Raw genomic sequence first — 25,278 nt, forward strand, 5'->3', positions numbered from 1 at the left:
TCATAGCAGAAGCAGAAGTTGAGAGAATATCTGTGACTTGCTAACTTTTGACTTGTGATAGAACTGAAACTTGGATTTAGGACAAAGTGTAATAGTTTTCCTTTTATCTTCCAGGCATTGATTGAATCTGATCCATGTTGATGTCTTATTTTCTTTAATAATAGGTTTACCTTTTATCATAAAGAACTTTCAAAGTTTCAGTTGTTAGAGGCCAGAAATTATGTCATTCTCATGTAACCACTTACTTGCTTGCTTATATAAATAAAGCATATTCATTTAGGAGCTATACATAAAGAGTTCTTGGTGATAACTCCCCAGGAGTTATGAGGTACCCACTGCTTCCTCATTATAATTGTGTCTTCCTTTTGACACTAATAAATGGAAGAAGGCAAAATTCCAGTCATATGTGAGATGTCATCTCAGCATATGACTCTAGTACCTTTGGGGTATCTGTGCTTCTTAAAATAGATTGATTATTTAATTACATTTATGTGACATTTCTCCTAATGAAAACTGACAAACTAAGACAGGTTTCTAGGCACAAATGGATTCACTGCTAAAATGAAGCCTGTTTTGTGATTAAAAACCATCTGGCATGGTGGGTGCTTATGGGTCATACCTGTAAGACAAGGTACTCAGGAGGCTGGGATTCAAAAGATCACAGTTCAAAGCCAATCCATACAGAAACAGCTGTGAGATTTTATCTCTAAAATAACTAGCCAAAAAGAAACCTCCCAAAACAACAACAACAAAAAAAACCAATAAAGTAGCTAGTCCCAACTGGGTAAGAAGGTGAGTGAGTGTGCTGTTCCATGTTCAAACTCAATATTGCCAAAACAGATTTGCCCAAAAGGATTTCAGAATATCTGAAGGGGGAAAAAGTACTTTTTGGAAAGTAATTCAAAATTTGGATCATGATTGAGATAATCTTGCTAAGAATGTCAATGGATGCCTCTCTTTACCTTCAAGGAGATTTGACCCACCATAAAACACAGAAACCTGATATTTAATGTTATTCTCAGAAGACTGTGAAGAGTGGAAGATAAAAACTGTTCACAAGCAGATACTCACTTAAAAGAGAAATATTTGTGTGACTAGCTATTCTGTGTAAGTTTTCTCACCTCACTTTGAGGATGACAAAATGACAGCTTTTGAGAAATATTTTAATGTTCAATGAAAGAAATCTACCTTTATAGAATTTAGTGACCTAAAGTGAGTTGGACATAGAAATTCTATTAAGAAATGATTCCTGACTTTCATCAGGATATTTGATGAAAGTACTTTGGACCAAATGGATACATGGAGTGACTGGTAATGCGATTAGGAGAAACATAAACAATGTACACAGAGATGCTGACTTTGGATAGATAATGCATCATATGCTATAAGCCTCTATCTGTGGCTTTATATAAATATTATGACAGATAATTAGATGAAACTATTAAAAGACTATGTTCATTACTTTTTCATAGATATCAAAGTTGAAGAGTGAAAACAGGTTGCTTGAGATTTAAGATCCCAAAATAGTATTATTTTCATGGTGCTGGGGCTCAAACTCAGGGCTTATGTATATTTGGCAAGTGCTCTACTACTGAGCTGTATTCTCAGACTGACAAAAATCTCCAAGAATGAAATGGAGATGGTACTCAAAGTCTTGTACTAGGAGCTCTCAGAATTTCCTGAAAAGTACTTCTTAGCTTGTCAACACCCTGGACATACACATAAATAATAAAATATAAATTAGGGTCATAGCAAAAGGTATTTTCAAACATGAATATAAACAGAAACTTATATTCATATAACAAGACCTACTAAGGAAATAGTGACCACAGATAAAGTTGGAGAGAAATAACATATGCTGTGTTTTGGGACTAGCAGTATATGAAGGGGAATACTCATCTTATTTAGTATGACCACAGAACCAGATCTATCAGAACAAGATTTAAAAAGATACTTTTTCCAGCTAATCCCTGTAATGTATTTGCCCATAGAGAAGATAAAATAATTGAATTTGGAGCTGGACTTAACCAGCTCTAGTATTAACTGGTTATGTGAACATAGATGTACTTAGCTTCTCCTTTTCTCTGATAATAGAATCCAGCTTTTGTGATTCTTGTCAACATTTAATGAATTAATGCATATAAAAATACTGATAAATCTACTGGTCCATAAGCTACCATTGTAATCAGTAGTTTTTAGGGACTAAGAGAGAATAATGCCCAAATCCCAAGGAAGAATTAGAGATTCAAAGGGATTCCCTTAAGTAGCTCTAAAATTTATAGGTCATTCGTAGGCTAGTCTACAAGAGGGTCACAGCGCCCAAGAGTGCTGGATTCTGTCTCTCCAATGCAATTTCTATTCAAGTTTACCTGAAGCCCGGGGCGGTCAACAGTTTCCATCCTAGGACCTCGGATAAATGCTTGGTTATTCAAGCAACTCAGCTACTTTTCTTTCTCATATCATCTTCTTCTTTAGTTTTCTTTGCATGTGTCTAACTACTGTTTCAATGGCTCACTCAGAATTTCTTTCTTTGCATTTCCTAACAAATGGGCAATGTCATTCTTTCTGATAGAGGCATAGAATTCCATTGTAAATGTATATATATGCCATATTTTTTTAAATGTTTTTTAAAATTTTTTTATTGTGAAAATACTGTACAGAGGGGTTACAATTACATGGGCAAGATAATGAGTACATTTCTTATCAAGCATTGTAGCCTCCTCCTTTGTTTCCCCTTCCCATCCCACTCCCCCACCCAACCCTCCTCCCCCCTTCACCAAACTTTTAAAGTTCATTTTCGACATTACGACTTGTATGTTTCATTGTTGCAATGGGTCCACCTGTATCCCGATTTAAACAATTTGTTTTTTCCCTTCTCCTCCACAAATTATAACAAGGTCAAATACAGTGAAAACAGGGGTTACACTGTGGGGAAGGAACATACAAAGCAACAAAGAAATAATCTTATAAATAAATGTGTTAGAAACAATCACAAGAAAGAAAAAAACATTTGAATACATATCTTAGGGTTCATTTCCCTAACATCACCTTATCTGACCTTTTCTGCTTGACTCAGACATATAAGAGTTATTGCAAATAAGGGAAACCATGGGACCTATGTTTCTTTGGGCCTGGCTTACTTCACTTAATATAATTTTTTCCAAGCCTTTCCATTTCCTAACAAATGGGGCAATGCCATTCTTTCTGATGGAGGCATAGAATTCCATTGTGTATATATACCACATTTTCTTGATCCATTCATCTACTGAGGGGTATCTGGGTTGGTTCCATATCTTAGCTATGGTAAATAATGCTGCAATAAACATAGTCGTGCTGGTAGCTTTAGTGTGGTCTTGTTTGTGAACATTTTGGTAAATGCCCAAAAGTGAGATTGCTGGGTCATAGGGCAGCTCTATGTGGAGTCTTTTGAGGAACCTCCATACTACCACCAACAATGCAGTAAGGTTCCCTTCTGTCCACATCACCTCCAGCATCTGTTGTTATTAGAGTTCTTGATTATAGCCATTCTAACTGGGGTGAGATGGTATCTCAATGTTGTTTTGATTTGCATTTCTTTTATGGCTAGAGAGGTTGAGCATTTCTTCATGTGTCTATTGGCCATCCTTCTTTCCTCTTCAGAGAAGTTTCTCTTTAAGTCTTTAGCCCACTGATTTATTGGGCAGCTGTTTCTTTGAAGATTTGTTGTTGGGGGATTTAATTTTTTGAGTTCCAGGTATATTTTAAACTTTCCAAAGTGGCTGAACAAGTTTACACTCCTACCAACAATGCAGTAGGGTTCCCTTCTATCCACATCCCCACCAGCATCTGTTGTTATTAGAGTTCTGAACTATAGCCATTCTAACTGGGGTGAGGTGGTATCTCAGTGCTCTTTTGATTTACATTTCTTTTAGGGAGTTTGAGCATTTCTTCATGTGTCTATTGTTCATCCTTCTTTCCTCTTCAGAGAAGTTTCTCTCTAAGTCTTTTCCCCACTTATTTATTGGGTAGTTGTTTCTTTGAGAATTTGTTGTAAAAATTATATTAAGTGAAGTAAGCCAGGCCCAAAGAAACAAAGGTCCCATGGTTTCCCTTATTTGCAATAACTAGTGTATGTCTGAGACAAGCAGAAATGGTCAGATAAGTTGATGTTAGGTGAAATGAACCCCAAGATAAGGATTCAATTTTTTTTCTTTCTTGCGATTGTTTCTAACATATTTATAAGATGATTTCTTTTGCTGTGTATGTCCCTCCCCCACAGTATAACCTCTGTTTTCACTGTATTCGATGTTGGTATAATTTATGGAGGGGAAGGGAAAAAACAAATTGTTTAAATAGGGATACAGGTGGACCCATTGCAACAATAAAATGTGCAAGATGTTATTTCAAAAAACGGACTTTACAACTTTGGCTGGGGGTCGGGGGGAGACAGGAGGACAGGGATGGGAAGGGGAAACAAAGGAGGAGGCAACAATGCTTGATAAGAAATGTACTCATTATCTTGCCCATGTAATTGTAACGCCTCTGTACGGTATTTTGACAATTAAAAATAAAGAATTTCTTACATAATTCTTGCTAGGGTGGAGAAGGACAGCAAACCAAGTCTATACTTTTGAAATGTCCCAGGCATAAATTGAAGTCCAAGAAACCACAAAACAAATAGCTTTTCATGGAAAACAAGTGGAGGCTTCTTTCCACCTCAAAATCAGGACAGCTCTGGCATTGAGCCATCGTGACTAATTTTGGTAATCTCCCTCTCTCTTTCTCTCTCAGCATATATAACTCAAAGTCAGCATTACAAAGTCTGACACTAGTCAGTTGCCTTTTTAAAATAATTGTGGTATGAAGCTTTTCATACCATTGAGTTTGCTCAGCAACCTAAGATTTCTGTATCAGATCTCAGTATTACATTTTTTATCCCACTTCATTTCTGGGCCAAAACTTTCCTATGGTGAATTACATGGGGGGCCAGACTGAGAAGTTATTATTTCCTAGATTAAAAGATACAGAAAATAATCTTGAGGAACACTGAAATACAATAAAGAGTACTAAGTTATTTTCAAAGCAAATTAGTTTATTAAAAAGTCCTTAGAGTTCATTCAGTAAAGAATCCATTTACCTGCGTTATCCCTAGATTATTCTTTCATCAAATATTTTTAGCCTATGACCTATTAATATTTTGTAAATCTACTAGATTGTGAAAGAGTTTGAAGTTATTAATATTAGCTGCCTTCCTTTGAACACCCACTCATCATTCATTTACTTTTAAGATGAACTCTTTAATTAGGGAAAACATATGTCCCAGTTCACTGATGTTGAACCATTGTTAACTCCCTTCTCCAAAAAATTGTTATGAATGATTATAAGATACTTATAATTTTTTACTTCTTGCACTTACTTCTCTGCAATCTAACTTGTCCACTATATCAAGGTAGAACTTTAAAATGTAAATTGAATCTTTCATTTCCCAGCTCCAAATCCTCCAATAGTTTCAAAGCTATTCAATGAGTCCCAAATGGGGTTTCTGAACCTGATGGGCCTCAAAGACCTAATGAATTAGCTGCTGGATACATCTCCAATGCAAAGATTTTACTGCCATAGTATGTTTTAGTCACCTTGCTGGGTATTTCACGGTTCCAGCACATATCAGCTGTGTTTCTACCTTCAGACCTTCACATTTGCTACCTTTCCCCTTTGCATCACAGGATTGTTGCCTCACTCATCTAGGTTTTCTTGTTCATTATTTACTGGCCATTCTTCCTAAAAGTGGTTTTCTTTGTCTGTCCTTCTGTATGCCCCCGTATGTATTGTGTTATTTTTCATCTGGCTTGGATATTGTTTGAGGTATAACTCTAGCACTCCATTTACATTCTCACCTGGTATCTGCACAGGAATGTACATATCTTGTTAGTATATTTCTCACTATCTTCATTTCTTTGACATAAATCAGTAAGTTAATTAAGAGTAACTACACATACTTACTGACTTTAAAAGACTGGCATTTAAAAATATTGCCAATTTTCATATTGTATCTTCCTTGATTCTAGATACTTTGATTGGCAAGTCCTCTCTCTTGGTGTATATGTTACCTTTTGATGTATATGGATGCAGTCTACCCTATTCACTTTGGTAAATGGATATGTAATTGAATCAGAGACACTTAGAGGCACTTTCTAGAAATCACCCAGCACAGCTCCTAATCAGATAGGAAAATACATTAAGACAGAGAAATGTTTCATTCATGTGGTTCAGGGAGTTAATGGAAATCTATTTGGGTTGAGCCTACTCATGATGCTCTAATGGGTATTTCTTGCCTGCCTGGTAGGAATCCCCATCCATGATCCCACCTCACCTTCTGTATTGGTGGGACATGACCAAAATGTAACCATAATGATATATCTTCCTCCAGTATATGCAAAGAAAATACCAGGCTTTGAACAGATCTATACACGAAGGGCTCACGGTATCAAAGAAAGTTTTTCTGTCTTTATTCTGCTTTTTTCTTCCCCTAAAGCAAGATTAACTATGAAACATCAAAATTATCTCCATCATCTCTAAATGTAATCACATCACTCCCAGAATAAGTAAATTTCTTCTTCTTCCAACATCTATCCCCACTGCCAAAGAGGATTTTGATTTATTTTACTTAGTCCATTCCAAGCCAAGGAACATACGTAGTAAAGCAAACCTAGTAAAGTAATCCTCCACATGAACCCTACGATACAACTGAGGGTCATATAAACACTGCCTTTTGAAAAAATCCACAAAGTTCTCTCTCCTCAGATCACTACTCTGACCCATGGAAGAGGGTGCAACAACCCTTGGGCCTTACTTTTACCTTCCTCCATTCTATAGTCATCGATCTCTGTGGTTATTCTCTTTTTAAACTTTACATCCTGGATATTTATTCATAAATTCATTGAGGGCAAGTTCCATATCTTAGCCATCATTTTATACACCAAAGTAGTTTTTATGATACAGGAGATGCTTGATGAGCAAATAATTAATAGTTAGTAGACAATTTCTGTATGATAGGAGCAAAACATGACACGGGCCTTATCTCCTCAGTTCTCACAATCAAAATAAGAGAGTACTTTAAAGCTCTCTTTTGTATTTCTTCAGCACAAGTGCAGACATATGTTAATGTCTGAATATTTTTATCTGATTTTGAGTAATACTCAGAACAAGTACAAATATTAATTTATTAACACAATTATTCATCAAACTTATATATTCTACTATTCCTCAGAAAATAGTACTAGAAATGGTAATTAATCACACGTATGACCACACTTCTACCCAGTCTTCTGCTATCACTTGAGAACAAAGTTTCAACTTCTTAACAAATATCTAGACATTATCATTATTGCCTCTCCAAGTTTATCCAAAATTATCTCACATCTAAAAGGTTAAGCAAGAGGAAAGAGTGATAAAGGTATACCGATATATCTTAAAGAAACCTTTAATCCAAAGATTTCTTTTGGAGGGAAAAATGTCTGGGAAGAGGGATAAGGAACCTTTTAAGGTATTGATAAGGGTTCTATTTCTTGATGTAGATGCTGAGTATATGGATTCATTCCACACTGGAAATTCAGGGAACAGCATAGCAACAACTTTCTGTAGATATAATAAACTTTAATAAAAATATGCTTGGACAGGAAAATTATCTGGGACTCTAAACATTTACACAGTGAAACTGAAGGGGGATACTCTTAGAAGAGGATCACAAATGCTCAATAGCTATGAGCATATGATCATATAAAATGATGTGTATTGAAATGAACTCCAAGAAATGGCAACAAGAGGATTTTTGTTACATTGCTTTGTTTTTTCCTCCTTATGCTGGCTTAGATTTCTGTACCTTTTGTGCTGTATGTAAGTTTTTCTGTTTAGGGGAGACTAATGGAGAGTGCAAAACTGTCAGGACAAAAGGTGAACACATGCAGTGATACTCACTAGACATTGTTTTGAAAATGAACTATACAACTTGTGGAGGAGGGAGGTGGGGAGGTAAAACCTAAAATGAGGGACGAGAAGACACTGTTCAAAAAGCAATGTACTCATTTCCTGTGTTATGTAACTGTAGCCCCTCTGTATATCACCTTTACAATAACAATAAAAACATAAAAATAAAGCAACTAAACTCATTGCATAAGGCTGAACTGTTTGGAGATTCTCATGCATGTCATATTTTTCTCTTTTCTTCAGGTGTCGCATATGTTGCTACATCTCCACACAACTTCACTGGTTTCTCACCTTGTCTTCTTTACATAGTTCTCATCAAACTACCTTGCCACTGTCTATTCATCTGATTCTCTGCCAAGTGGACTCTATGGACATGCCCCTTAGGACTCTGTCTCCTGGTAGTCAATGTAGCACCATGTAATTACTGAACTTGGTATAGTGTGAGAATGATATAATTCCATTGGCAGAGTTCTAGGTGGCCTGGGAACACACTAAAAATACACACAACTAGGCTGGGAAGGTGGCTCAGTGGTAGAGTGCTTGCCTTGCATGCATGAGGCCCTGGGTTTGATTCCTCAGCACCACATAAACAGAAAAAAGCCAGAAGTAACGCCGGGGCTCAAATGGTAGAGCACTAGTCTTGAGCTGAAGAGCTGAGGGACAATGCCCAGGCCCAGAATTTAGGCCACATGACTGACAAATCATCCCCCCACACACACATACACCCACACACACAAATGCTGCCCAACAGATATACAAACCTATCTTAAATGGCACACAAAAGAGATTGATTTGTGAAATTAGCAACTTCCCATAAACAGTCTTTAAAGACTTTCTTGTTCTTTTAGAACAGATATGCATGCATATGGAATGTTAAAGATGGACTATAGAAGTCACTGAAGCTTAAAGAGGTACCCTGTAAGCTCCACAATCTTCCACTCTTCATATAGATCCATTAGAGAGCTTGTCCTACACATTACAACTGTATGTCTGTAGTCGAATCAATTCTCTTACAGAGGATTAATTTCCAGTTTGTCCTTCTTAGAAAATCTTCCATGATTGAATGGCAGCTACATTTCATCCAATGTATTAATTCTGGTCAGTTGGTGGCTGCCTGGGACCAATTCTGTGACTCATCTAGGCTGGGTCAGGAAAGATGACATGATTGATGTCTGACATGAGTGCTATGAGATTAGGTGCACAGTGAATCAGCTACCCCTTGTCTGGACTCTTAAATCATCATTTGACATAACAAGGTCATACCTAGATTACTTTTCTACAGAATTTCTTAGAGTTAGTCATATGTTAGTGCGCCCCCTATGTATTTGAGGTGGATATTGCTTTTATGCACTATTCTTTAGCTTGCTGAATTTTTGGACATCTGGTTCTCCAGTTATGGAATGCACATTTATTCTATATTCCCTTGAAAAATGGATCACTTTATTCACTAACTTGGACATATCTTATTTTAACTATATTCAAAAAGATTATAAAAGGAGGATAAAGGAGCTCTGGGGTCATGCATGCATTATTTTATTTATTTATCTATGTCATCTGTATGACCTAAGGAGGTGAAACCCTTATCGTGGCTCTAGGTCACATGACCCTAAGTTAGGCACACACATGCTGCTTTAGTTATTTTATAATGTAACTTGAGGTTTGCATTGTTCAATCAAATATGTTTTTAAAGTTTTCTCACAATGCTTGGAGTTTCTCAGGAATGTATATTATTTTATATCTGATTTAACATGGTCTTGATAATACTGTAAGAAGTGACATTGACAAGGTCTATAGGCATATGGAAACTGAAAGGAGATTGTTTTCTGTTTTTGTCTCTAACTTAAAAATTGTTTTCAAGCTACAAATGGTTGTACAAGAGGATTACAATTTAACATGTCCAAATATGTGTAGAGTACAACTTGATCTGTCACCCTTCCATCATTCTCCCTCTCCTCCCCACCTATTCATTTCTCCACCAACCACATTGACTCGCACTTCCTTTTCTCACATATGCACATTGAATGTTATAATCACACTCACCAACTGGCCCTTTTCCATTCATTGTCTCTTTCCATTAACCTCCATTCAAGGCCTCTTTCAGCTTCCTGATACTCATTTGTTAAACTGTTAATTATTAAATCATTTACAAATGGAGGAGAGTACAGAATCCAAAAGAAAACCTTTGCTCCTATAGCCAACTCATATTCAACAAAGGAGAAAGGAGAGTTTTTTCAACACGTTACTAAGAGAACTTGATTTCCAAATGAAAAAGATTGAAGTTAGACCCCTGTCTCTCACTGTACTAATATCAAAACAAAATAGACCAAAGACTTAAAACCTTGAAACTACTACAGGAAAGAGCAAGGGAACCACTAGAACGATTGGTATTGAAATAGGGAGTTCTGGCTGGCACCATCTTGGCCACATGGTGGATGGTAGGGTCTGACATCTTGTCTTCATGCTGGTGGAAAGTAAAGCTCCCTCCCCCAGGTGATGGGCGTGCCTTAATCCCGGAGACTCTGGGCAATTGGCTGATAGGTTACTAATCCTGTCAGTCCAGTGCCTGGGACCAGGAGTTTCCTGTAACCCTGTCCCCAGACCTGACCCTATTTATAAAGGCCCTGACCAGCTCAAATGCCATTATGCCATGCCACATGTCTCTGTGTTCCTGTCCTGTCTCCTTTGTCCTAGCTCTTCTCTGGTCACTATGACGTGCCCAATTCAGCTCTCCATGGAGGTGAATTGGTTTGTTGGTAGTGTTTTTGTTCTTACTTTTCTTTCTGGCCTTCATAGCACAGTTTCCTAACACTGTTAAGTTTATTTGCTGGCCGCTGGTCTTTGAGACAGGAGTGCACCATGCAATGTCTGGCCTTTTAATAAAGACTCCAAGATTTGACCTCCCAAAATGTGGCTTCTCTGTTTTCACGCCTTATAACAGTATAAGTAAGAATTTCCTGAATAAAATTCCAGGGACTCAGCAAATAGAAGAGTTGACAAATGCTCTGTACAGCAAGGACATGGTCAGTAAGACTCTAGTCTTATTGTTTGCCCTTTCCTCTTTCACAGTAGACATTTACTTTGTAAAGGCAAAAACATATTGAAATTAATGGTAGCCAAATCATCTGTGGGGAAATGATATAACAAGAGATCTTAAATATATGCTGAAGTAAAAATCGAATGTTGGAAGACAAGTATGACCTTTATTCCTTGCATTTACATGAGAAAATGTGAGGAGAAGAGAAATAAACTTTGCTTATAAGAGAAAGTAGAGAAGTTTCTTTATAATTTTCAATGTTTTAGCTAAAAAAAAAGGTTTGTAAAATAAGCTGGGCACCAAGTGGCTCATGCCTGTAATGCTAGCTACTCAGGAGGCCGAGTTGAAAGCCAGCCTGGGCAGGAAAGCCCATGAGGCTCTTATCTCCAATAAACCAATCAGAAAACCAGAAGTGGCCCTGTGGCTCAAGTGGTAGAGCACTCAGCTTGAGCTGAAGAGCTCAGGGACATTGCCCAGGCCCAGAGTTCAAGCCCCACAACCAACAACAACAACAAAAAATTGTAAAAAGAAATGCATGACTCACAATGTTGATGAAAATTGTGCATTAAATTCCTCTGTTCATAAGCATAATTTAAGATGTTACTGAATGTCAGGTGGGCTTCTTATTCTTCATTTTAGTTTTAGGGATTAGAATTTAAATAGAATTTAACCTGTGAAAATACAACACTAGTTTTCACTTAAATGATTCTTATCTCCTTTTCTCATGTTAATCCAAATCCTCATTGCTATATGACATTGAAGATTAGTGGAAAGGGTGTTAAAGAATTTCAATATACATTTACTCAAACATAATTAATATGACAGAGAGAGTAAGAATGGAATATAGTCACAATAGAAGAACTTAATTTTCATCTCTGAAAAAATATCCACCAAAAATTTGGAAACATTAAGTTCATAAAGAACGGTTAATTTTTTTCTTATGTCATTTATATTCAGAAACACTATATCAAATGCTTAGTTCTTTTTCAGTAGCATACAAAGTTAAATGGCTAGAGTTAGGTTTTCAGTCATATGTTTTGATATAAAATAAATTAATGTATTTTCTGCATAAAATTATACACTATCTCCCCAAAGATCTTGAGTCTAGCATGGTTAAATGTTAAAGGCACAAAAGCACTTTTTAAAAGAAAAAAATAGCCTGTTCTTTTGGAAATTTAGTGATACTAAAATTAATAAGTCCTTTCAAGATGGTTGTTCTGTGTTTTGATAAAAATACTATAAAATTTTCACAGCTAGCTAAGAACCATAATGTCATGGATGTATATTTATACTTTTTAATAATTATGGCTAGTATAGGATTCAGGCTAAAGAGTATAAAAGTTAACAAATATCCCTATAAATCATTTGTATAATAAACTTTTATATTTTGCTAAAACTTTTAAATAGGAACTTCCTGTCAGTGGAGATTACATCAGTAGCCAGAAATCAGCTTTAAAAGAAAAATACATTAAAAAAATATTTAGCCAGCTCAAGGACTGTAACAGTGTTCATCTTCCTGTGTCACTCTTCTTAGTGTGAAATAACAGGTATGAACTACCATGCTGTTTTCTTTCTCTCTCTCTTTTTTAAAATTTCAGCTGTGTGTCTTTTTAACTTCCTCTTTTAAATAAATTAGACTAGCTACCACTTTCCCTTTCCTGCTCTGTCTTTCTCTGTGCATTTCTTCTGAATCATCTATCTCCTTTTAGTTTCTCTCTTCCTTCTCCTATTGGAGACTGAACTCAGGATCTTATGCCTGAGAACAGCGGTTCATTTCAGGCAAAGAAGTCAATCACAAAAGAAAGGTTATTTTCAAATCAGCAATACTAAGTGTTATCCGAACTTATTTTTTCTATTACTTTATATACTTTAAAAAGAATCTTTAACATTTCTCTAATAGGTAATTTTCTTTTAATACCTCATTATGAGACTTGAAAATGCTTAACTTTAAAATTAAGAAAATGAGAGAAAGGGATAGATGTTACTTGAACCCACTATATCTGGTCATATTATCAGATTGTCTTGATTCTAAGAACCTTCCTACCTTTCTTTGATTGAACTTGAGGAAACAGAGTCTCTGTGGTCCTCAACTTCCTTACTGGACTCATGCTATTTATAATTTTTAAATGTTCTTGAAATCTTTGTGCTCTGTGTGAATCATTCAATATCTTATAGTCTTTAATCACCTGAGCAAAGGATTTTTTAAAAATCATGATTAAGGAGTTGTACAAAGGAGTTAGAAGCTTTCTTGGCTAATACTACCCTTTTCTCATTTTCTTTGTTTTTCTTTAAAAGAATAACCCATGATATATTTTTCTTTAAAATATACTGAACTTCCTATGGATCCATTTTTCCATGCTTCCAGAAAAGGAAATACTTATTCTTCCTTCCATATAAGCCCTCTCAACCATCAGAAATATTGTACCCCATGATTCCCCTCCATGAGTGTACATGGACCAGGCCCATACACTATCCAGTTTGCATGTGAAGTGTGTATAGAAACTTCAAAACTGTGCTTCCTGCTATCTGGAGAAAAATCATCTTCTCTCTTCTATGAATTAGCTTCATGCCTCAGTCAACTATAGCATCAGAATCTCCTTTTGTTTTTTTTCCCCCACATGAAACTGCCAACATTTTCAATTCTTCTCTCAAGTATGATTTCAAGACTTTCTACATGGATAAGTCATCACTGAATGTTTAAGATGTCATGAGTCAAGAGGATAAGTAGTTTGAGTGACTATTATTCATTTTCTCCAGTAAATGTTAACATAGAATAAATAAAAATGGCAGCAAGTCATTTTTGTGTTAATTATATTCTGCTTCTCAAATTTGTTTGCTAAAGGAAAAAAAACATCAGAGCAGACATTTCTCTTGAGGAATGCACATTTGAAACATAACTTGGCAGCAGCAAATGAGAAAACAGTAGACAGTGACATGTATGCATTGCATCTGTTCACAAATATGAACCTTTTACATACTGAAAATTACAAAGGCTCCCGCTGTGCTGTTCTATTCGGGAAGCCGGCTGCTATGTACTGTTTAATTAAGTATTTTCAAACCACCCTTTTGTAGGCCTGCTCCATTTTAGCTAAAGTTATGACAGCTAGTCTCTGTTAGTTTTTTTTTTTTTAAGAGGCATAGCTTATTTCTTTCTCTCCTTGTCTGTCTCTGTCTCTATCTCTTGCCCAGATACAGCATATTAACACTTTTTTCAGTAGAGTCAAATAATATAGAGTGAATGAGTTTAAATGTATTGTAAATTTAATGTGTGGTAAATGTAGATAACTATGGAAAATAAAAAAATTAATGAAAAAACCATCCTTTAGTGTTACAATTATTTTAATAAAGACATTGTAATTTTTTTAACAAAACCTCATTTTTTCTTTCTCTGCTACTATTTTAATGTAATGGGGCTATTATATTTTGCCACAAAATAATTATCTCCTCTGTATCTCTAAAGCCTTTCCCAGGTATCTAATTTATCCAGAGAACAGCTCTTTGGTCAGTATGAAAACAACTTTTATTCTTTTATTATGCTTGTTTATTAATCATTTTCCCTGTTATGTTTGTTGTTGAGAAAGAGACCTCATATTTAATCTTTTTTTCTTATTTTTCTTTTTTATACTCTATCCTAATATTGAAAATTAAACTAAGTGAGGAGTTGGTTCACATCTCAAGTTTGATTATACACACAATAAGATAAAGACTGAGTTTAAATTTCATGATTCTGTGTGAGCATCATCTTAATTTCATATTGAGTATCACTCTAATTTCATCTTGGAAACAAAGGTATTTTAGAGCCGTGACTTGACTTCTTTTCCCTAGACATCTGTGTACATTTGGTGCATGTGCACAGATTTCATTCACAATTTTAATAGAGTTGCTACAATGTGGTAAATATCTGGAATAGCACTTCAAAGTTAAATGGATATAACTTAGCAGAGCTGGCCCATATTCCAGAAAATATAGTACAGTTATGCTGAAACTGATATTTATTATTCTTGATTTTATAGCCATACTTTTGATACACATAGCACTTGCTACCTTTCCACAAACTACTATTCCCAAAACATCACTGATGACAATGTTTCTAAACTTGCAGCATTAACAAGATGAAAGAAGAAAGAAATGTTCAAGGTACAGACAACACCCAGGGCATTACAGTTCCTTCCAACAGCTTCCACTTACGCAAGATCCTATGTTTGTGAAAACAACCCACAAATCTTTGAACAGGATGTAATCAACCTCCCAAATGCTGAGATACATTGCAAAAAATGACTACAGCTGCCAAAAATAATAATGCTGTTTGCAAGCAGCTCTTCCTATATCTAAGGAAGAACTAGCCACCATGTGAGTTTGTGCAGGTTTTGGAAAACTACGCAAGGAAACAATAAATCCCACCTACCCCAGCCTAAAATACACGGCATCGGGACGCGTGGGAAGCTGTGGTCTGTTCCAGAAGGAGGTGGCAGTATCAAGGAAGATTCATATCCAGAGAAATCTGTATGGTAAGTGACCCAGGACAAGATTTTATTTGGCAGCAAATCTGTATTGTCACTCTCTCTCCATGGTCAAGCTGCCCCGTCTTCTGAAGGCAGAGCTGTTAGTTATGTCTTTGTTGCCAGCCCCAACACAAATCTTTCTTTTCCTTTCAAAATAGGATCTGGCACCTTCCCTGAAAGGCTTGGGAGGGAATATTGGCAAATGATTCTTTAGGTAAGTTTAATCACCAAAACCCTGTACCTACCTCAGGCAGTCCTTAGCCACTCAGTCTGCATGAGCTGAATTGAAAAAAAAAACGTCCAGTGTGATGGTTTCTCCAGCTTTACCAGAAAGAAAAGACTTGGGATGCTTGTCCTTTAAGTGTCTCTAAACATGGTTTGCATAGCTGGCTCTCAGCTTATCTCTGCCTTTCGGCGTTCGCTTCCATACATGGATCTGTTCCCAACAGTAACTCCAAGCTGTGGAAAAGAAGCTATCTGGCAGCGCTCGGCTTCATCCAACACATGGATGATAAAAATACACATTTAGAGATCGTTCCAGCCTGGCTCCTGTCCCACCCCATGATCCTGTCACTACACGTTTCTACAAGTATGCTTTTTGAGACTGATGGTTCTACTCTCCAGATTAAAACCTGATTCTCACATAGAGCTTGCAAGGCATTGATTTGTTTTAGTTTTATGAAAACAGAGACATTACTTTGATTTTTTAACACACATCATCCTTAAAACTGTTAGTTAATAAGATGTTGCTAAGAGCCTGAACAGTGAATGGTTACAGAATGGTTACAGAAACTAGTAATAAACATATAAACAAGTGGCTGAAATGAATGGATTACACTGAATGTGGATGAATAAATACATACAGCATAGGTTAATTTAATGGTTGGAATAGCTGGAAACCCTCAGAATTACCTTTGTTAAAGGGAAAAAGTAGTAGAAGGTGAAAGCAATCAAAATCTTCAGGACAGAAGAGACACATTATATGTTAAACAGTTTGTCATTCAGGCAGCCCCTTCCAGCCACTATCTACCATGCTTTGAAAGTTAGAAAAGTTTTTTTTTTTCATATTAATGAGTATAAATCTCAGTAGAATGCTAATTGTTACATTTGTCAGGGATAATAGTTTAAATGACACATAGCTATAACGTAATAATTCTTAAGCAGTAAATAAATCTGGCCCTGCATAGTAGAGGAAGATTCTGAGATGCCTATCTTTATCAGTACTTTTGCAATTCTTGTTTCATGTTTTTAAAGCTCATCTTATTTTTTCTCCTTTTTTGGGGGTGAATATCTTAGGTAAAATATATGGAGAAAAAGAGTAAAAGGATTTTGTCAATAATGATTTTTCATTGATCAAACATTTTTAACTCATGCTAAAACACCTTCAGGTGCAGACCTACAGGCGTAATTTATCATAATGGATTCAAAGTGAAATGAATGTGCTTAAAATAGTTCAGAGGAAAAAGGGAGGAGGAGAGGAAGGAAGCAAGATTGCAAAACCATCATCTTTGCAGGTGACTGATAGGTATCTGGGCTCCTCATTGTATTATTCACTTTATTTGGGCTTTGTTCAAAAATTTCTGTTAAAACTTAAAAGGAGAGAAAAAGATGAATAAGGCAAAGAGAAAGTAAGTACAAAACAGATGTATTATTGGCAAATTTGAGAATGGAGTGATTTTGGTTGAAAAGCATCAAGGTCAGAGCAAGGGCAAGATGGTAGATTTCTTTTCAATTCAATATATTCTGATATTCTGACCTCCTAGCTCCTACCCCAGAGCTATTCTATAGGACAGTAATTTCTCCCTAATGCAAATTAAAATATGCTATTTATAAAGCCCACCTAGAAAGCTCATGCTTGACATGTGGTCACTTATTGACATCTTATCACCTCTAATCCCACTTCGTCCTTTGTCTTTTTCTAATTTTTTTAAGTCTAAAACATTATTTATTTGAATTATCCCTTCCAGCTAGGAATGATCAAGTAAGAGTTCTGGTCAAGTAGGTATCAGTGGGAGGTCCCCTGGTTGAGATAGGTAAGAAAAAGCTCTTATTTATCTATTTAAAAGGGAACACACTCACACTTCGCCTCTCTTCTTCCTGCACCCTTCTACCTATTTGCTTCCCAGAGAGCAAATCTAGAGCCTAAGATTGTGGCAGAAGGGGACAAACATAAGGACGGAGGCCTATAAGGTAAAGCAGATGGAGCAGAGGAACAAAAAGAACTTCAAATCTTCCCAGTGTCACTGAGTAGCTGAACCGCCCCGCTGGAATTAACAAAACAGAACCATATGACTACAAAGACATTATCCTAGATTTGAATTCAGGACTCTAAGTCAGGGCCTGCTCTTGTCCTAGCCCGATGACCTGAATCATGTCACAAGGTTAGCGTAAGAGAATCCTTGATCTCCTCGGTATAGACTTATCCTATGAAATAATGTATGTCATCTATCTTCCTACAGTGTAGGAAGTAATTATTTTTTCAGGGTGTAAGCATTATGCACACCTTTGGTCTTCAGCTCCACCCAGACCTGAGCTCCTCCCTGCCCTGGAGTTCGCTCCATACAGCTGGCCCCTCCCTCTATCCACCCAGACCCTCCTGAGCTCCCGCCTACCTCACCTCCTGCCCCTAGACCCCGCCCCCCCCACACCTGGATAGGGACAGATGCCATGTGCTCCTTCTCCCAGGAAAATATGGCTCCTCTAATAAACCTTATAATAATCTTTCTCCTGTGCCTGCCTACCTCCACGAGGTTCCCTGGGATGGATGTGAAGGTTCCTTTCACAGTGTAAGGTGTTGAGTATTTAAAATATGAGGTGGTTGATACATAGGACCCACAGTGACTCTGCAGCTAAATATAACCAAGCTTAGGAGCCTGCTTTCTGTCCAGAGAAGAATTTGCAGACATTTACTTTGACTGGCTGGATTTCAAACCTCTTGAGAATTCTGCTGTGATGTTAGGAACATCCGAGGTATGGGGTGATTGTATATTCCAAATTATGTTTGCCATTTTGGGTTTGCCAAATTGAATTGCATGCTCTTGGAGAGTGAGGTCTGCTGTGGATTTCTGCCAGTTTGCTGCTTCAAGTCAGAGGGGCAGTACTCTAGGGAAAGGGAGGCTCAGGGACGCGTTTGAGCCCTGATCTTTCCCTACTCGGGAGGACATGGTGGGGTTCACATACAAGAAAAGGTCTTCTGATAAAGACGATAAAAGAAAAATCTAATCATGTTTCCAGAGCAAGAAGTCAAATGGTTTTCTGTGAGTCTTGTGGCAGTCATGATTCAGTATATTTTCATATATGGACATTCATATGGGAAAGAATAGAGGACATTTAAGTGGACAGGCAATTTCCCACAGAGCACTTTACACAGGCTGGTCTTTCAATGGGCTGTCTGCATCTTTTCTCAAAAGTATATTCATTTTCAACACATATCCTCCGTCTCTTTAGATTCAACTCAGTATTTCCTTCAGTCTTCACTAATTTTACCATTAGTTACTCCAAAGCACATACCTTCCTTCCTTCCTTCCTTCCCTCTCTCCCTTCCCTTCTTCCCTCCTTCCTTCCCTGCCTCCCTCCCTCCCTTCTTCCTTCCTTCCTTCCTTCCTTCCTTCCTTCCTTCCTTCCTTCCTTCCTTCCCTCCCTCCCTTCCCTCCCTCCCTTCCCTTCTTCCCTCCTTCCTTCCCTGCTTCCCTCCCTCCCTTCTTCCTTCCTTCCTTCCTTCCTTCCTTCCTTCCTTCCTTCCTTCCTTCCTTCCTTCCCTCCTTCCTTCCCTCCCTCCCTTCCCTTCTTCCCTCCTTTCTTCCCTCCCTCCCTTCTTCCTTCCTTCCTTCCTTCCTTCCTTCCTTCCTTCCTTCCTTCCTTCCTTCCTTCCTTCGTCTGTCCTGGGGCTTGAACCCAGGGCCTGGTGCTGTCCCCAAGGTTTTTTTTTCTTCTGTTCTTTAAGACTAGCACTCTACCACTTGGCCACAGTTCTGCTTCTGGCTTTTTTGTTTGTTTATTGAAGATTAGTCTCACAGACTTTCCTGTCCAGGCTGGTTTTGAACTGAGGTCCTCAATATCTCATCCTTCGGAGTAGCTAGGATTATAGGTGTTAGACACCAATGACCAGCTATTTATTTCCTTCTATTTGGGGGTATGTATTTCCCCTTACTATCTTGAAAGTATCCTTTTTATTTCTGTAAGTAACAATCTATTTTTTTACTTGAACCATTCACACACACACACATACACACACACACACACACACACACACACACACATGCACATAACAATAAGACTATAGAAAAAGAAAAAGGAGGAAAGAAAACTATGTATCACTGTACATCAAGGTTATTTTATATCTGAGAATCCCAGAAAAAAAAATTGAGAGACAGGGCCATATGGTATGTAGCCCAGGCTTGCCTTATAATTTTCCTGCATCATCCTCTAAGATTCTGAGATTATAAATTGGGACCATACAAAAGACCTAAGCTTGATTTTGATTATATGTATATGTATGTATATATAAAACTCTAGAGCAGCCACGAAATGTTAATGCTTACTGTTTTTTACTTTTTATAACATCAGAAATTACCTTGTCCTTAATTTTTAAATCTTGTAATTTGATTTTCTCGGCTATTCTAGATAAGCACTTAACCAATTCACTTATATTTCTGATATCTTCACAATGAGTTGTCTCTTTATAATTATCAATTGTCCTTCATCTGTAGCAACATTTTCTGTTTGAGAATCTGTCATCTACATGAACAGCCACTCTAGCTTTCCTGTGGTTATTTCTTTCAAGATATATCCGTCTCATCATTTTGCTTTCAGTCTCCTTTGTCTTTAAAGTGTATCTTGTATAAACAACATATTGGATCAGTTTTTTCTTTTTCTGTATCCAGTTGGACAGTCTCTGCCTTTTGATTGGATTCTGTAATTCTCTGTATGAGTGGGCTTTCTTACCCTATGCCAAAATACTTGAGATCAACAATTTCTTTTATTTTGTTTCTTGTTTCTGAGGCTTCAGTTCATTTTCAGTTGGGTCACCTGTTTTGAGGCCTGTAATTGAAGCAGAATATCATGACAAAGAGAAGCCAGCAGGAGAGCAAAGCTGCTCACTTAATAGTAGCCAGGAGGGAGGACATGGCAGGGTGCCAGTAGTTCATTCAAGGACAAATGCCCAATGATCTTACTTCCTTCCCCTAGGTTCACCTCCTAAAGAGTCTACTTCTTACCAATTGTAACACAAGCTGATGACTGTTTATCATCTGAGACTTTGGTGGACATTTATGGCATTTAATGTTTTTGATAGATCTCTATCTTTCATTTTATTTTATAGTTTTGCTTTGATGTCTTTTAAATTATTTTTTTCTCTTCACTTCTTTTTTTGCTTTAAGTAAGTACTTTTTACTCTTGCATGCTAATTTCTGTAGTGTTTTTTTTTTCCACTCTATTTTGAGTTAATTTGAATGGTTAAATTTAATAGTTATAATTTTAATTCTACAATGGTTATAGAACTTCCAATGGATGTCTTAACAAAATCAGCCTCAGACTTAAACTAAGTTTATTCACTTTTTACCTTTTTGAATTTACATATAACACAAGTTAATGTTTAAAAACCAAAACATAGGGCTGGGAAGTTGGCTCAATGGTAGAGCATTTGCCTTGCATGCCTGAGGCCCTGGGTTCGATTCCTCAGCACCACAAAAGCAGAAAAAAGAGCCAGAAGTGGCATTGTGGCTCAAGTGGTAGAGTGCTAGCCTTGAGTTGAAGAGCTGAGGGACAACGCCCAGGCCTGCCCCCCCAAAAAAAGAAAGAGAAAAACCAAAACATATGTTGTTAAAATTATTTTTCTCTTCATTTTCTTTTCCCGTTATAGCCTTGTTTTCATTAATTCCTTGGTATAGTTATCAGCAAATATCTTAATATATTATGGGCAAATTACATTTATTATGGCATATACATACATATATATGTTATATGTATATTTGTTATAGGCTCCACAGTATACATACATATAAATATGTTATATATACATATACTATATATAAATATAAACATATTTATATATAAAAATTTATAAATATAAATAAACTTCTCTTTATAAATATACATAAATATATTTCTATCTATTTATAAATATATATTATTATATTTATATAATATATTTGTTATATAAATGTACATAAGATATATATTTTATGTGCCTGAAATTATATATAATTGCTTTTTTTTTTTTGGTTGTGGGGCTTGAACTCTAGGCCTGGGTGCTGTTCCTCGGCTCTTCAACTCAAGGTTAGTGCTCTACCACTTGAGCCACAGTGCCACTTCCCCTTTTCTGAGTGTTTTATTGGAGATGAGAGTCTCATGGACTTCCCTGTTCCGGCTGGCTTTGAACTGTAATCCTCAGATCTCAGCCTCCTGAGTAGCTAGGATTACAGGTGTGAGGCACCAGCACCTGGCTATAATTGCTTTTGAACTTAGTCAAGACTGAAAATAAGGATTTACAGTGGATTTTTTTTATAATTACATACTTTCACCTGTGCTTTTATTTTTTATTTTTATTTTTTTGGTTTGTGTGTCTGCATTATTCACTTTCAGCCTAAAAAATTCCTTTTTAACATTTCTTGTAAGTCTTGTACAATTTTTTTGGCTTTTGCTTATCCAGAAGATCTCTGCTTTTATCTTCTTTAAAAAATATAGGATTGTACTTGGCAGTTTTATCTTTAGCCACTTTGCTTCTGACCCCCCCCCCCCCCAGCAATATAGCCTCTATTGTTTTTACTGGGAAATCAGTTGCTAACCTTATTACATTCCCTTAGAAGTGATGCTTTCTTTTCTTTTTGCCATTTTCAAAACTTAGCTACACCTTTGTCTTTTGGAAATTTTTTTTCCCTGGAAAAAAGGGTCATATTTCAGTTCTTGATTTTTATAGTTTAGCATTAATATCATCACATGTATATACACAGTGTAAGGCAAGAACAGTAGTATTTCTCCTACAAAATAAAACTAAACTTTATCTCTATACAGACAGCCCATCTTTTCCAAACAATAGCCAAAATTCAAATTAACTACAAAATCTCATAAACAAGAGAAACTGCTTCAGCTGAAATTGTCCTGGGAAAAGTGGATCCATACATATTACAAAAAAGTGTTCTAAAGACTATAGTTTGAATTATTATTTACTACTTTTGGCGTTTTATATGATTGTGTATATGATGGTCTCTTTTCTCTGCAATATATTCAGTTTACCATGTGGCAATAAATTTGAGAAGTTTTAACCATTTTATCCTCAAATATTTGTTCTTTTCATTTTCTTCTGGGTTTTCTGGTAACTACTGTCATGTACATGTTGGGACAATTAATGGTATCTCATATTTTTCCAAGGCACTGGTAACTTTTCTTCATTCATTTGATTCCTCCATTTTGTGCCTGGATTATTTCTACCAGTCTATTTTCAAGTTTGCTAATAGTTTAGTATTATGCTTTTATAGTGGACTTTTAACTTAATTATTGTATTTTTTTCTATTCCAGATTTCCATTTGGCTTCCCATATGATTGGTATTTGTCCTGACCCTAGGGGACCTCTTGTTAGCCGTCTTGCCCATTTTTCTCCAGTAAAGAACCTTCCCTACAGAGTAAGCCATATTTTTATTAGATTATGAGATTCCTTTCAATATTCTTTCACCATTGCTTCTATTGAGTTCCTCTGGAGGGAATTGGGAGCATTGCTTATCAGGAAAAATATCTGACCTAAAGCTCTAGGGCTGGGTTTGGGAGATTTTCTGTTAGGGGCTATCTTGTTCCTGCAAATGAGCACTTGGTGAGAGGAGAGTTCTCCAGCCTGAGGTTATCCCCCTGGACTTCTCTGGCATACAATAATCTTTACATCAGGAACTGGGACAAGAATTCCCAATGTCTCAGTATTTTCTACTCAGGGAATGGGGATTGGGCAGGGTAGTGCAACATCTACTCGTGCCCATACTTATCTAGGATTTAGCTTCAGAATCTAACAATAGAAACAGAATGACTGACGTTTTAGTCATTCCTCCAAAAATGAACCCCTTCCAGGAAGAGGATAGAGGAAGAGAAGCCCTGATTCTTTGCACTGGAAGTTTGGAGTGGAAGCTCTACCTTGATGGGCTGGGGAAGAAGAGAGAAGCATTTTTGGGTCAAATACCAAAGTCTCTTACCTTTCTTAAGGGATTTTCATGAATTGATAGTTCTTCATTTGCTGTCTGCCCCTAGGATACTTTTCAGAAGCTTTAGTTATTAAAAAATAATTTCTACAAGTTTCACTGGAGAATGAATCAGAGAAGCTTCAAATGTTGTTGTGCCAGAAGTTGATCTTGCCAGACATATTTCATAACCAATATTGGGCTGTAATATGGTGTGAAAGCCTCAAGGGCAAAAAGCTTGTCTTCTTTATCTGCAGCTCTTAGAGCCTAGGATTGCCTCTGGCATGTATTAGTCAATTAAATTTTCTTGACTTGCATTTCAAAAAGCTGAAACAAGCCTTTATTTTCACATTTTGAAGCCTTCAGAGTGGGTATACTTTTACTATTTAAGTCTATTCCTCAATCTTCCTTCCATTTACAAATGAGAAGTAAAACTATTTATTTACCAATGCACAGAAAGCCAGAAAGCCGGTGAATTCTCCAAAAGATATAGCTGACTCACTTATCCTTTCTTTGGTGTCAACTTCTCCATTTATCCTAAAGATAAATCATGAGCTAGAGAATTATGTCTCATAAACAGCAGGAATTCCACTTGCTTTAAGTATCAAGAGCTGAAATTGGATCTCTCCCAGCCTCCAAACTGAAGACAGTGATATTTTCTATGGCTCTGAGCCCAGCTGCTCCTCAGGTGAAAGTTGGGCAATCCCTTAAGGTTGAAAGCAAGAAGCTTCCCCTTAGTTTACTAAGCTGATAGCATTCTTTTCCTGTTACCTGATGCATTTTGATAAATTTGTATATATTGCTTCCAAATGCGTTGGACAATCAAATCAGAGATGACAATCAGGAGTCGTTGTCAATCCACATGAAATGACAAAAATACAAGTTGACCTAAGTAAGAATTTGTTTTGGACTATATTTAGCATTTGTCCACCATACAAGGGAAGTGAAAGGACAGATGGTTGCTTAAAAATGAACAAAAAAGGCACAGATGTTCAGCCCCCACAGCTGTTCTGGGGATCACAGGAGGAAACAAAGTACCAAGGGTCATTATCACATCAGCCCCCATTTTTACAACGGACAATTAACTTCTGAAAGTTATTCTTCCAGGTACATGCCTGTCAGTTCAGATTCCCAGACCTATGATTCTTTTTTCATCCTGTTCTTCTGACTGTCCTGACTATATTATTTCATCCTCTAAAATTTTGCTCTGAATCTTAGTGTTGAAAATTGAAGGTAATCTTACCATACTTCCTGGCATTATTTTATTTTGTATCTCAAGAGATTTTGAGATTTTTGTGCAAAGAATTCATGATCATCTTAGTATGTTGTACTATGTTCTGCTCATAAGGTAGTAGCTACACAATTAATACTTAGGTCATACATTGAATGGACATAACAATACATAAAATAAATGGAATATGTAGAATTTCAAGCTGCAATAACAAATGGGCTCTCAAAAGTGAATGCTAGGCAAGGATTAGTCAAGTGCTAGAATTTAATACACACGCATGTTCTTATTTTGGAAAATTTCAGGTAGCTTTTTGTCTCTCAGAATGTCAATAGCTTTAGAATTATTGGTTTTTTTTTAACACTCTGAATAAATAAGGATGCCTCTTTCTTA

At 36.6% G+C, this 25,278-nt stretch overlaps 1 protein-coding gene and 1 long non-coding RNA gene across 11 annotated transcripts in view; one reads left to right on the forward strand and one right to left on the reverse strand.

Moving 5' to 3' along the window:
* The window catches only part of Slc8a1 (solute carrier family 8 member A1), a 359,713-nt gene extending 343,887 nt beyond the window's left edge, over positions 1-15,826 (reverse strand). For 7 of the 9 annotated variants that reach the window (XM_070025458.1, XM_070025453.1, XM_070025455.1 and 4 more), the window contains exon 1: positions 15,744-15,826. The gene's annotated coding sequence lies outside the window, so the exon portion shown is untranslated. Of the gene's footprint in view, positions 1-15,401; positions 15,473-15,743 lie in introns of those variants that run through there. The other 2 variants (XM_070025449.1, XM_070025450.1) reach the window with 2 other exon arrangements.
* Positions 15,258-25,278, forward strand: part of LOC138829226 (uncharacterized) — a 53,288-nt gene continuing 43,267 nt past the window's right edge. For both annotated transcript variants that reach the window (XR_011372509.1, XR_011372510.1), the window contains exons 1-2: positions 15,258-15,504; positions 23,014-23,117. This is a non-coding gene — a long non-coding RNA (uncharacterized lncRNA). The remainder of the gene's footprint in view (positions 15,505-23,013; positions 23,118-25,278) is intronic.

Source organism: Dipodomys merriami, unplaced genomic scaffold, assembly GCF_024711535.1.
Source record: "Dipodomys merriami isolate MVZ:Mamm:240054 unplaced genomic scaffold, mDipMer1.0.p SCAF_17, whole genome shotgun sequence".
NCBI classification, from domain to species: Eukaryota; Metazoa; Chordata; class Mammalia; order Rodentia; family Heteromyidae; genus Dipodomys; species Dipodomys merriami.